General features: G+C 40.2%; 1 protein-coding gene and 1 long non-coding RNA gene across 3 annotated transcripts in view; one reads left to right on the top strand and one right to left on the bottom strand.

Moving 5' to 3' along the window:
* The window catches only part of LOC102215986 (uncharacterized), a 3,155-nt gene extending 1,039 nt beyond the window's left edge, over positions 1–2,116 (top strand). Inside the window, exons 2-3 of the long non-coding RNA XR_311503.1 lie at positions 635–835; positions 1,638–2,116. This is a non-coding gene — a long non-coding RNA (uncharacterized LOC102215986). The remainder of the gene's footprint in view (positions 1–634; positions 836–1,637) is intronic.
* The window catches only part of foxp2 (forkhead box P2), a 99,034-nt gene that overhangs the window by 70,850 nt on the left and 13,348 nt on the right, over positions 1–14,836 (bottom strand). The window lies entirely within an intron of this gene.

Raw genomic sequence — 14,836 nt, 5'->3', positions numbered from 1 at the left:
TACTGGAGGAATCTGAGAGGGGAGGGAGACGACAAAAGGTTGAAAACTGGCGAGACCGCCACATGCCGAATGCTTGCTTACTATTTTTCTAAGATGATCATTAAAACTGTTATAAATACCTTAACAAAAGGTATTTTTAAATGTAAATGATTGGCCAAACAAAACAGTTACGGGAAGGGAAGGAAGAAATATAAAAAGATATACAGAGAGAAAAAAGAAAAAAAAATTAACACACAAGCTGACAAACATTTCACAGCTTTTCTCCCTCAGCCAGAATGTTTAAAGGCTTGGTTTACTACTTGATAAAAGGAGAAAATGTGCTTGTACAAATGTTACATTCACATATTTGAAGCCTAATGAATTAGGTCAGTATCTATTACTAGAAGTGCAAAAGCTGCCAATCCCTATCGCCGGCTAAAGACGCTGACAAAAGCTGAAACGAGCTGAACGAGTCTCGGCTGGGATCAGATGTGCTGCGTGTGATGTATTGACGTGTTTCCCCCATTGTAAACAACGCACAACAGGCAATGAGACGGAACATTTAGGGCTAATGGTGTTTGCCAATCTTTTTGTCAATTTTTTTCCTCCTCTTTCTCTCCCCTTTTTCTCCCTCCCTCTCCGTTGCATGCCACAGATGTTTTTCTTAGTCGCTCCAACAGACAGGAATCTACTGGCAAGAAGAAAGGCTCGGTCTTCCCCAGGAGAGAGGAGTACAAAGCCCCCAGTCTGCACACAACAGATGCCGAAAGCTAGTCCATCTGCCACCAGCTTGCAGTGCCACATGGGCCAGAGAGATTTAATACAAGAGAGGACTTTTATTTATTCCTTTGCCTATGTAAGTTTGTGCCACATAATCAAACACAAATACACATCTAAATCTGGCACAGATGCAACTTTAAAATTAAATTCACACTAACGGACACACACATGTGCGAGCATACAGGCAGCCGCAAGAGGTTATAGGGAGTGCAAGAATCTTCTGTTTTAAAGAGCGGCACCCGGGGCAACTATGACAGATTTATTTAGGCAAAGATGCAGCCCCCAACGCGGGGTAAAGACCACTTGAACTCACAGCTCAGAGCGGCGCACTGGTATAATTTAACAGCCTCTGAATAGCACATTATCTCCCCGGCTCTGTTGGAGCATATTTTAGCTGTATGATATCATTATTAAGAGACAAACACAGACCAAAAAAAAAAAAAAGGTAGCATTTTCATTAGTGTCAACTGTCTGAGCTCTGAGCCAGGAAAGGTAAACACCAAACAATCATGACAGGCTGAAAGAGACCGTGGGAGCTGAAGCAGGCGAGAGAAAGAGAGATGACAAGAGTGGAAAAGCAAGCAAGAGAGAAAAAAAAAAAGAGACAGCGACGGAGAGAGTCAAAAGGGGCTAACATTAAACAACTGCTGTTAATTGCTCTAAGCATCCACATTATGCCAGTAATTTCTCCCATTTCTCTTTCAGCGCTAAGGGCTTCAGGCTAGAAAGCTCCTTCAGCCCCTTTAATAAACTACTCAGAGTGCCCCACTGGAAAAGACAAACACGAGGCCCCTGGCCTTAGAAACATTTGCCTCACTAGGGGGAATGCTATGCCTGTTTCTACACTTCTGTGACAATTCTGTGCCTTCTCCCTTCAGGTATTTGTTCCCCACGTCTCTTCTTCCAGTGCTTTCTGCTGCCAAGGTCAACAGAGACAAACAGGCCCACCAGCGTCTTGATGTGGTGGCAGAAGAACAGTGAGAGGGGAAAGAGGGAGAAAATGGGGGAGATGGATAGATAGACATGTGTAGTGGGTACAGTGGGGAGGGGCGATGGTGGCAGCAGCTGGTTACCAACCTCGGCAAAAGCAGCAGCAGTGGAGGAGCAGTGGATCTGAAACGCACTCAAACTCCACACTGATGATAGCAATAAATGCTTCCCATCTCCCAGCACTGCTATAATTTCCATAGTTTATAGGCACACAAACACACCACTACTATTTTAATTAAAGCTACACTGGCACTGGGGACAAAGTCAAGTGTGCCTTGAAAAGCACATGCACTGCTGTAAGGTCAGCTACTAGGAGCCAATCTTCAGCTATAATTTTATTAACAGGTATTAGCCTAAATGTATTGAATTTACAAAATAATGCACTAATTTTTAAATTAAAAAAAAATAGGACAAAAGGCAAGCACAAAGATTTCTCAGAGATTACAAGTGTAATATAGGTATATTTCTCTCAAACCTTTCAGTAAGTCTATTTATGTTGTCTTACTTCCCAGAAATTTAGCGCCACCTGGAACAATTGGTAGAGCACCCGTCATTATTCATCACCTAGCACACTAGCTAGGGCAGCCTTACCACTGCAGGAATTGTTGGCTTAAAAATAAATAACTTTTGAGTTCTACACCACTATGGAGAGGAAAAGCTTTGCATTTAAAAAATAAAGGTTTTCATATGTCAGTCCTCTGAAAATCTTTTTTTAGAGAGAGGTAAAAAGATTTGCTTGTCTTAATACTTTGGTTTACTCAAAGCACATTCTTCCAACTTGACACTGAAAGTGCTCAGCCAAGATTGAACTTGCAGGAGACTGTAAAGGCTTTTATAAACACATTTTACTGTCACAGAGGAAATAAATTAAGCAGGGATGGTGATGAGCCCTTAAATTGCATTTATGACTTTATGGTTAACTCAAGTTTCTATTTATATTATACATATGTTACACTTGTATTGAAAAAAAAAAATGTTATTTTTATATACACGTGTAATATGGGGTCAATAATCCTGACTTTTCAATATAAGGTTTAAAATGTCCTCTTTTAATTTTCCCATTTTTGGAAATAAATTCATGTCACACACACACACACACACACACAAGGTCCTTTCATAAGTTGTCACATAAATGTTCCACAAGCATAATTCCTGTTCCACTAAGTCCTGCCTACAAAGAATGAAATGAATAAGCCAAATAAGGCATAATGAGGGGGTAGGGCTCTTACTAGTCCTGGTCAATGCTGATCACATGATATGTTGCTTATGGCCACAGAGCAAAGACCATTACAGACCGGTGATTATATAAGTGGTTGGAAGGCAGCACCATTTTAATATACTGTACTTAAGCACCGGGGTATCCATGGCAACTTGCCCTGCACCGTGCATTCAGAAAATCCCTCATGAAATGCCTATTAAGTGGATGATAATGACAGTGTCCAAATATATTTGCATATGTGTTTGAAAGCCAAAAAAGAAAAAGAAAAAAAAAACACAAGAGAAGTCAATGGGGGTGGAGGGGTCCCCGATTGTTGCAATCATAGTAATAATCATAATAAATATGTTGACTTTTGTTTGTTTGCTGCTATTGTAAGAAATACAACATTTTTAAATCAGTGATTAATGAAAGGCTTTGCTTCCAGTAAGACCAGTACTGCCACAGTTGATTATTATTGGTAATGTGTGTGAATTAAGGCCTCTTCGCCTTCCTCTGGGATTCTCCACATGTGACTTCCATTTGCAACTCTGGCCGAGTGCCCAACAGGACATCCCTGAGAGAGTGTTTGCTTGACTCAATATCAACAGCCCGAGTAAGCAGCTGGAGGGGACACTCTGCCCAAACCCAGCCATCGCTTCTATTGAAAATAAACTAGGCTGTGCATTCACTGGGCCCAAAAATATCAACACGCGCTGCAAGGAGCCACGTATAGCACTCTGCACTGTTCGCTGGTGCCTCTCAAAGGCTTAATGATACCTGCACCTCCCCTCCAGCTGCTTCTGCCGACGCCGTAGCTACACACAGACGGCAGGTGGGCGGGAATTAAAGTATACATTACAGCAGAAAAATAAAAAGAGATCGAAATGACAGAAGTCAGACAGTTCAAGCTAACTGGGCCTCTTGAAGCGAAGGAGCTGGTAGACTAGCGACAGACACTCCAGGTTAAATTGGCCCTCCAGTGCCTCCTCTTATTTTCCCCCACCACCGCAGCTGCCTCCGATGCCCACCCCAATTCTAAAAAAAAGAAAGAAAGAAAAATTGCTTTTCTTCAAAAACATATTTGAATTAAACGAGTTGCTGAAATCAAAGGCTCAGCTGAGATGGATAAATTTAAACAAGCAAGTGCAGCTCACAGCAGTTTACCTGTTATACAGCAGATTGGAAGGAGATGAAAGAATAGAGCATGGAAGACAACTTCTCTTTTTTCACAGCAGTAGATATGATCATATAGTAAAAGGCAGCTACGGTTTAATTAGATTCCTACTAGGAGAAAAGTACATGCTACTGAGTTGTTGTGGTTTTTTTGTTTTTTTATCTTCTTGGCCACTGAGATGTCATCAAGCTAAAGCAACGGCCAAAAAGAAAAAAAGGCGAGGGGGGGATTCAATAGTCGTCTCATGCATTCAGATTTCCTGTTAGAGGATGAATCTGAAACCCATTTATGACAGTGATCTGTAGTGTCTGAGGATCCCACAGCTCCAGCTCTGCCAAAGAGATTATCATTCCCAGAACCACGGCTACACAGTTGAATGGCAAAGAGACAAGCTTCACTGGCAGTCAAAAGAGCACAACACCTGTATATGCTATGCAACAACCCGCTATCTAACATCCAAGGAATCCCATCAATGCACTCACAAGTAGCAATAAAAAATGCTTTCATGCCGGATGAAAAATTAGATGCTGACCGTGAATTAGATAACAGGGAAACTTTTGGGAATAATCCCCAGAAGCTGTTGTGACGTGGAGCTTTTAAGCAGACCTCCGATTACCTCAGCCTTCTGGGTTCACTGCTGACATAGTGGCTATCCATTCATGACTAAAACACCATTCGACTTGATACCAATTACACCTTTAAAAAAAAAGACCTGATCAAATTAATTCAGGAAAATGGCATTCTAGCAAAGAATAATAAACTCATTATATGGAAAACTTAAAACTCTCATATTCTCCACACCACGGCTAATTCAAACCTAATTTTTACTAGCCACTAATTTGAGGGTGAAGGGGTTGGGGGGGGAGTAGGAATTACATCTGGAGGTAATTCAATGTGTGGAACTGAGCCCAGTGGAGGCTATAATACCCCCCCACTCGCCCACACGCACAAAAAAAAAAATACAAAAAAAGACAGACAAGACATAGAGAAGGAACTATTTAGGTGAGTGGGACTTCCGGAGCACTGAAACGACACTTCTCACAAAAATGTTTTCATTATGCTGTCACCAGACACAGGCTGGAGAGGATATAGGTGCTGCAGGCACAGACAGAGAGACAGACCGAAACACTGATAAATGAGGAAGAGGGGGAGAGTTTTTTTAGGAATTGTGTGTATAAGGTGCAGGCTCCTCCAGACAGCTGCACTGGCTCAGGATTTAGCCAAGTATGTGGAGTTGAGGGAAGGTTGCGGGTTAATTTTGACTCCACCGTTGGGTGTTGTGCCCGCTGTAAAGGCTCAGAGTTTATGAGGAAGTCTCCCTCTCAAGTGACCAGCTACATCTGGGCTGCCTAAGTGGGCTGCCTAATAAATGGCACACTTTTTCAATGATCTGCAATTTCAAAGCACTGAGTAAAGGGTATCCAGCTGTATCAATTTCACTGTATGGATGCAAACTTAGCAGCTATTTGCAGGGAAGTATTTGTGCGGAGACTAGAAGTGGTAATGTTTGAAAGCTTATTCGTGATGACGCTGAAAGCAGTCACACCGCTAGAAACTGCGGGAAAGAAAAATCTAAAGTTTGGCTCCCAACAATCCCTGCAGGAGAACATTAACATGTGATAGAGAAACTCGCCTCAGTCCCTTCCACACCAGAACCCCCTGCTCTTCACTTAAATCCTTTGCCATCCCTTCAACGCTAAATGTGTTTTCCAAATGAAAATAAACGGAGTCTGACTGGTTTGAGGCAGTCATACTCGGGAATATGAGATCAAATAAAGGCTTCTGTGGAGGCTGAAAGGAGAAATGAAATGGCTTCTGAGGGGGAGATGTACCGAGTAATAAAATTACTCCTTTATATCTTCCTAAACAGCACATGTTCCCCCTGGAGTGGGTGAGGGCTTCACTTCGGTCAAAGACAAGTATGCAAGTGGCAATTTTTCCTTCAGGAAGATTCCCTGATACACTTCTGGAGACTTGGCACACTGCAATTTTCTTGAAAACGAGAAACTATTTCAGCAACAAGTTAAGCGGAACTTTGGAAGTTTCACTTTGATGATGTGCTGGTACACGCTGTCATTGAAAGGTATGTTCCATTAAATTGGAACAGCAAGATGATTCATAAGCCTATTGCTTTTCAATGTGTTCAAACTAGGCTGAAATGTTCGACTGTATTTTATACTAACACATACAGTTGACTTAGAGCTGACCATGATGTACCACAAACACAGCAAATCATTTTTGGGATGAAAAATGTCTCTGCTTTGAAATTGGTTAGCTATTCCAATTATACAAGCACCACTCCATTTGGCATTGGGGGGAAAATTTACAACAAAAGTATGAGTCTAACTACTTAAAATCATGCAATTGATTTGTATTATTAAAAAGCTGGTCACAATAATATTCAGATGGACTTTTTCCACTACAGCAGAAGGGCTGTATTAGAGGAAATTTGCAATCGGAGAGAATACATTATAATTCATTATACAGTGGCTATTAAACCTTCAGTAAAAATGCTTTAGTACAAGGATTGAGCCACTTATCAGACCTACTCACTACCTTTAAAAGCTGTCCATGTTCAGTGCTCTGAGTGGCAAAAACGCAATCGCTGATGACTTTGAAAATAGGACGAGATGTACAATTTATCAAAACAGAAACGGATGGCAGGGATTTCAAAGAATCAAAAGGTTGTAACTGTTTGTTCAAAAATCACAAGAGAAAGGAAGACTGCAATTTATGGAATTAGAAAAAAGAAATTCAGAAAACCATTTTTAGAAGTTATCAATAGAGTGGCTTGGGTTATGCCAGCTGAAAAAAAGAGACTTTTAAAAAAGAATAAGTGTCAGTAAGAAGTGTATTCTTCACAAAATGTTTTTCACGTTTTGTGAGGCGTTCACAAGAGGCGTGAAAACGTTTCATCTAAAAATCTCTGCATCTTTCGAGCAACATATATAATGTGGACTTCTAATGAGATTAATTCAAGAAAGTTAAGCATCAGTTTGGGATTAATTAAGTTAACTACTTCTTTATAAACAGTGACAACCAGCAAACCTGTATTGGTTACAAACATATACAAGCAGACTGCAGACTGATTAGAGATCTCATGACACCAGGCACCAAAAATAGTGAGTGCATGCATGAGTGGCTTATAAGCCTTGTCAACTTATCACTGTGGATGACTCTTAATTTACACAAAGGTGCTCAATTATACTTGGAGGCAACATTCTCAACACTGTGCGAACTTGGGAGACAATAACTTTCTCTCTTTATTGTCATTTGCCCCTGTCGAAGCCTGTTGTCATCTATTCAAGAAGACAAATGGGATGTTTCTGACAGCTTAAAAGTACCCATCAGCTGCCCTTTAGACATCTCCCTGCACATCCATCTCCTGAACCTCCCCAAACAAACAGCAGGCTCCACTTCAAATACATAGCAGGACTATTAGGTAATCTTCTCTTCTTTGTTCACTCTCCCTGAGACTTGGTGACTTACCTCAATCTCTCCCTCTTCCAACTCCTGCCTTCAAGCTGACAGAACTAGAGGAGTGCACCGCAGCGAATGACTTGAAATTATCTTGTGTTTTCAAAGACATTTTATTTATCGGTATGATGATGATGAAGGTATGGTTTTAAAGTGCGAGGGGGGAAGAGAAGAGGATGGCCGGAGCACAAGGGCTCTTTGTTTCAGGAGAGGACAAATCTGAGGTTTCCTCTTGGATTTTCAATATCCTGCAAGGTACCAAACAGTTACAGTAGTCTAGTGTCTGAGCTTTTCTTTTTTTCTTTTTTGAGAAGGGAGGGGGTATAGAGGCTTGCTACGTGTGTCTGTGAATTGTTGCATGCTTCTTAGTAAAACGCCGTGTGGCTTCCAACAAAGCCTGGGAAATCAATCAATCTGCAAAGAAATACTCCATATGCCAGATGTGGCACTTGGAAAAAATAAGACTTAAAAAGACTTGGACCCACAAAGGGTTCCAAACAGTATAAAATCATGTTGAAATCAAATATTTGCTACAGATGAATCGAGCTGTCAAAGTGCTACCTATTCCACTTTGAATTTCTGCTTGTTATTTTAGGTGGCTTCACGAAGGCATAGCATGTCAGAGCTTTAAGTGTGTAAACATCTTACTCTGAAATATATCGCCACTATTTACTTTACAAGTTGCCAAGGAGAATGAAAGACAAATGTTTCATTAGCAGGTGACTTTTTTTCCTTTGGGTTTCTTTTACAAGTCTTCAGTAGTTCCGCTTCTTGACACATATACATACATACACTGAGCATAATTATAAATGCAAGGCTTGCTATAGGGAGCTGAACTTTTCACACCTTTCAAAGCCACAAAATTGGATGGTTTTGTGGTTGTGCAGCTGCCGCTTCGCGCTAATGCAAGGCGGTGTCATATGAAAAATATTCCTCTCCCCAAACCACAGGGCTGGTCATTAATGAAACACAGGCCGCGCAGTGAGGTCATACAGAGTCTAGATTTCAGCAGCCACACTTAAAAACCACTCAGAGAGAATAGAGAAACATGAACACAAATCAGATTCCAGCTCCAAGGAGGGGGAAAATAAATAAATAGAGAAAGGCACTGGCCCCTCTCACATTTTCCCCCAGCGCTCTGCAAACAACCGTCAACTGCAGCTCAGAAACAGCTCACAATGAGAGCAGACTAAACAATCTGGTCCCGGCCAAGGAAAATGCTAAGCAACTCTGCACACAGGATGTCTCACCCTAATTGCCAACTATCAAATCTCACAATGGAATCTATCCATTTGGCAAAATCTTTACAGCAAACTTGGCAATATGTCTTTGCTTTTAAAAGTGTCAACTTTTTTGATGAAAAGGCTGGACACATAAAGATGGGGAAATACTGCTGTCAAGAATTTCATTTCCATCTTGGATTCGACGGGGGTTTGTAGAGCTTACAGGAAAACTACCAATAACGTGTGCTGAGAGGGAGAAAAACCTTTTATTGGACAAAGGTGCTAGGGGTCTTGTTAACGAGTGATTAAAATCCTCAGCATTAAGATAAACAGACTAAATAGGTCCCCAAAGACGTGCAGACTCATGAAGGAGAGGGAGCGAGGGCAAGCCCGAGTCAGCAAGAGGGACGGACAAACTGTGTGCTGGAGCTGGGCATGCATGGGAGTGTAACTGGATCCTTGGGACTGGTATAAGAAGCAGTGTTACCAGGAGGGACAGGGCTCTAAACAGGAAACTAATGGGACAGTCTCCACCATCCGCCATGTGGCATTGTATTTTCCAGCCAGTCGTAGCCACGCTCACAGAAACCCCATGACTTCAAACAGCCAAAATAGCAGCACATTCATGAAACAGAACAGAACTACTGGGAATTAAAGAAGGCAGGAAAAAAGAAAACACACACACACACACACACACACACACACAAAGGTAGCAGACCTCAACAGCAGATGGTAAAATTAACATTTCAACAGTTCCTTCCTTTCATGTAGGTCTCGGCAGAACTTTTTCTTAAAAAAAAAAAAATGAAATCCAAAAGTAAGAGGGGCTTGGGTTTTTGGTAAGATATAGTGGTGTAGAAGGCATCTGGAAAAGGTGAAGAGGAATATTGGCTTATTGCTCCTGATGGTCCACCTCTATGAAAAATTAAATAGGTCTGTTTTGCAGGTTTCCCCTCTCTAGAGTGCCCTAAGCTGTGTTATGGAAACATCATCTTGGTAATTTATACGCCAAAGAACACCTGGTGATGAAAGAAAATAAACTATTCCTCCCTTTCTTTCTCCATTTAAAACCTAACACTTTGACTTTGCGTTCTCTTCCTTTGATGTTTCCTTTTTCCATCTTTTTAATGTCCACCCATTTGGCTTTTTTTTTTTGCAAGAAGTTGGCATCTATTGTAGAGTTAAGTCGTTCACAAAATGCTTGTCAGATTTCATTTTGAAGTCTTGATAGAAACTTCAAAAGGTGCTGTAAAGATGTTATCGTGGAGAGACGGAAAGACTGAGGCATCTCTAATAAAGACCCAAACAATGGACAGCCTCTCTCATTTCCAACCCTGTCCAATGGAGCGTCTCAGTAGTACCCATTAATTTGGACACAGTTCTGGCTAAATTACATGTGTTCCACCTCTGTGACATTTTAAATGCAATTAAAAGCTGGTTATGGAAGTGTGCACGGACTTCCCTGTGATGAAGGGAAATCACTGACGTGATTAACATGCAAACGAGCTCATGCTGGCAGACTAGATTGGGGTTTGAAAACCTCAATTACTTTTGTGTGATTATCTATTTACCAGTACACAGATTTCCATTTCTCATCTCCAGCCGAGTTCCCCGTGCACGAGCCTCAATTATACGTGGCACACCTTTATTTATGATGCGCACGATGCTGAAATACAAGCTGTAGTTATTTTTTACTGTGATATATTGCTTCTTTACAGGCTGCTTGTGAAGCAGGACCACCAGATCAAGACTTCTTAATGTTGAGCAATTTGCTTTGTGAGCACTTAATATGATCTTGATCCCCCAGCGCCCCACACACCTCTAATCCATCCATCCAACTCCTATTTAAACTCAGCTTAAGTCTCACTGTGTGTGAGAGAACAGGAAAACTAATGGACAAATGGTGGCCAGAGTGGAGCGCTCTTAACTACAGTTTTAGGCTTGAATACTTTTTATTTTTTTCAACTCATAACTACAATGTAAGAAATATCCCTGTTAAATAATGGTATGAACTGGCAACTACTTTTTACAGTGTAATACCACAATTTATACCAACAAATATACAATTTACAATCTAGCACTGACAGATATTTGGTTGCATGCATATATTATATAACATTCTTTATATATTATTGTAAAATGATTTAAATATTGTAATAAACACATCATTCATAACCCTAAAAATCCTCAGTTTGCTTGACCTTATTCATGAACCCTACATTCAGTGTCTTGTCACTCTTGAACAATGAGAAGAAATTCATTACACAATACAATTCTAGGAGTTTCATCTAAAATATTAGCAACAGTAAGTCTAAACATTAAAAAGAAAAATGAAAAACACGAGTTAATATTGTGTCGACTTAAAAATTTACATTCCCAAAGGTGAACCATCTCTTGGGAATATTTAAAACTTATTAGCTAATTTCTTTTCTAAGGGTTTGACAAATGACATGACAGAATTTGACACATGATTTTGCACTGAGTGTACTGACACCAAAGTCTGACTGACTGAAAAAAAGCACTTTTCAAAACACTTTGAGTGGTCAGTAAGACCAGAAAAGCACTGCATAACTACAAGTACATCACATGAAAAAAACATAAAAATACAAAAAATATTGTATTGGCTTCTAAGTAGCTTTCTAATAATATGTTTTGCCCCTCAAAGGTCTTGGCATTTACAGCAATAAATTGCACAAGAAGAACTCTACATTACCATACAAGATTCCCACATTTTTCTAATCAGCAATTTCATACAGTAAATGAAAGCCTTAAAAAGTGTCTATTAGTAAATGGTGAGGTCTAATATGCAGTCTAGCGGTATGTGGTGATTAATTGAGTACAAGGACAAAACTATATCAAGGAAAGAAATTAACTTGAGGAATGTCTTATAGTGTGCATCATCTTGCTTGGAATGAGTAGAAGAATTTATAGCAACACAACTGGAGTGCATGTGGATTCATTTAAACAGCGAAGCAAAAACAACAAGGAGTAGTTTAATAAAGTATTTTAGTAACTGGATCAATGCGTACTTAGATTCAAACCATTTTATCTGTGGGATATTTTTCTTTTTAAATAATATAGTGCACATTTTATTTTATTTATTTTTTTATTGCCAATGTTCTGACAGTTTCTCAGTGCCCAGGGACAGAAGGAAAGAGGAAGACACGTATCTGTGGCATAGCCAGACTTTTCACATTGTGCCCAGCATACATAAAACATTCCCTGTTGCTTGAGCTGGAGCAAAAAGGAAAACAGTGCCATCAAGTGAAATATTTGAGGATTCCTCAAACACCTTTGCAGACAGATCTATCATGTCATCAAAGAGAAACCAGAAGAAGAAGCTGATATTCTTTGATAAACTTTAATTAAATTGATTTATTTATCCAGGATAAGAGATTGCTTCTCTTGTCAAAATGATAGCTTGTCACTGTTAATCATATTGAACACGTTTTAACTTTATACTTAAAAAAAGTATAATTCAAATGTATTTGGATTCCTCTGCATGCTTTTAAGAATAAATAATCCACAAATGTGTACTCTGAATGAGAATGTTCAGCACCTCCCACTCAACTAGTGAGACGATAAGACAAGGATTAAACATGGTGCTTTGCTGACTTCATGTTCAGAATCCTGTTCGAGGTACGTCAGGAACAAAGGGAATCATTATTACTATTTGAACTCAGTTGCCAGGACTTGACTACACCATTGGTATAAGGTTGCTAGAGTAGGGAGGGAAAAAGAAGCAGTGGATACAGCATACTGAGTGAGTGAAACTGGTGGTGATGGCTAGAATCATGAGTGAGAGAAAATAAAAGAGAAAGGGAGAGGGAGAGCTTAGATAATAGCAGATAATGGACAATTAACTCAGGCTAGTAGTGCTTGCTGCAGTGAATAGCAGCTTCTGGTGCAGCAAGTCCCCGATCACCACTCAGCCATATTCACACTGGGAATACAGGCAATATCAAGCTGCAGGCTACTGGGCCTCAGAGGTGTACACGCTGCATTAGCAATCTCCACAATGCCTTCAAACAAAGCACGATACCAACAAAGTGTCCCAAAGTGCAAACGCAAGCACTCTGCTGATGGGAAGTCTGCGGTGCCATAACCTTATTCATTGTTTCTTGTCCTTTCACCACCAAATAAACCCAGGAGCTGTAAATCCATTTAAAAAAAGTGACATACCATTCCTGTCTGCCGACATTGAAATTAGCATAATTAAACCTACATAAAAGCTAATTGCATAAATAAATGAGTCAATGTCACCACTGTGCATCACAGGAACAATGCTTGTGTTCATATCAGGAGCCTCAGAAGTATTTTAACTTCCCAATCAGCCCCCTACTCCCTTCAAACTCCATCTAAATCTATTGATCTGTGAAACACGGGGACTCAGGGGAGGCAATTCACTTAATATCATACATCTAATGATGAGATGAATAACGATTATACCATTTGGTAATTAAACGTCTTACAAACCATTTAACTGACTGTGCGTCTGCAGGGGTCGCTGGAGGTCATAACGATTGTTTTTCATTCCTTGCTCGGCACGAAAGCAGGAGACACGCAGGAGGCAGAGCTGGGGGTTGGTGGTGGTAGAAAACAGTGCATGACACAATGGTGAAAACACACTAATGATTGTTAGCAGCTATGGCACTAATCTCTAAAGCTGTCAAGACTCTGAAAGGCAAATAGTACGGCAGGGCAAAGGAAACGAGAAAAATAAAAACAATAAAAAGGTTTGGCTTTTCATTCTTTGAAGTTTTATATTTAGAAATCTCATTACCGCGCTTGTTTTTTTACACAACAAAAGACATATTTACCAAATGTGCTGCCAATCCTTAAATAAGGGTGATGTAGAAAAGAAAAAAAAGTCCCTTTATGAATAGTCACCTTCCATTTTTGCAAGAAAATAGAAGGTGTCTGTACATAAAGGCGTGTTTAACACATGCTCTGAGCCAATTTACTGTCAACATCCACAACCCTAATCCCTACTTACAGGCAATAATTACCCAACGGTGCTGTATCAGTGTGTTGTCAAGCCTGCACTAAGCTTATTTTTTCAAATATACTGTATACACTAAGTACAAGGATGACAAGAGGGTCAAGTAAAAGAAAAGTTCTAAAATGATTTTAAAGGTTGCAAAACCCGCACACACACACACACACACACACACACAAAAGTCTAATCACTTTGTAGAGCCAGCCTCTCCTTTATCCTTAGTGGGCTCACAGCGTGTTTCTGTAGCTGGCTCAAGCACATTCACACAGCATTTAGTGATAGAGGGATGTGTCTCGTGCTCCTGGCTCCTTATTGAATGATAGCTAGTAAACATTGTCATTCCAAAGAGAGACAGGATTAAAGCCTGCTTTGCCCATTGAGGGGAACAGTATGCGAAAAGAGAAAGGGAACAATAGCCAAATGGAGGACGGTATCACAAGGGTCCAATGTCTGCTGTGATGAATATGTGGGAGATTATAACCCATTCCATCATTTCCATAATGTAAAATTCTTTCTTTTTCACCCGCCAACTATTCACTAAATAAATGAGAAAACTATCACCCGCACAGCAATATTTGACAAAAGGCAGAAGGGAGGGAGACCGAGTTTTGAATGACCCCCGTGCCTTTGACAATATAGGCGCTGTCCGGACACATTCGGAAGCAGCGGAGTGAGTAAAACCTGGTAGAGTATTTATCATTGGGCACAATGCAAATGTATTACCATGTCACCAATACCACTTTACAGCACAGAATGGAACTATACTGAATACAGGAGAGTTTTAAATAATAGCAGGTGAAAATATGAATGGAGGGCTCTATTGATGTGTGGCTTTAATACCTCACAAGTATTCTAAACTGAGGGATCATTCAGTGGACATTGGTTTAAAACCCTGCAGCCACAAAGAGTCAGCCCTCACATTTAACCAATATGCTAACTAGCCTAGCTATTAAGTCTGTCCAACAAAAATAATTCGAATTGGACTGACTGAAGTCAGAAGGGTCTTTCAAAAGGGT

This window comes from Pundamilia nyererei, unplaced genomic scaffold (assembly GCF_000239375.1).
Source record: "Pundamilia nyererei isolate P.nyererei 1_Seehausen unplaced genomic scaffold, PunNye1.0 scaffold00014, whole genome shotgun sequence".
NCBI classification, from domain to species: Eukaryota; Metazoa; Chordata; class Actinopteri; order Cichliformes; family Cichlidae; genus Pundamilia; species Pundamilia nyererei.
Note: the sequence above shows the minus strand (reverse complement) of the source record. Positions and strands in the feature narration are given on the sequence as shown.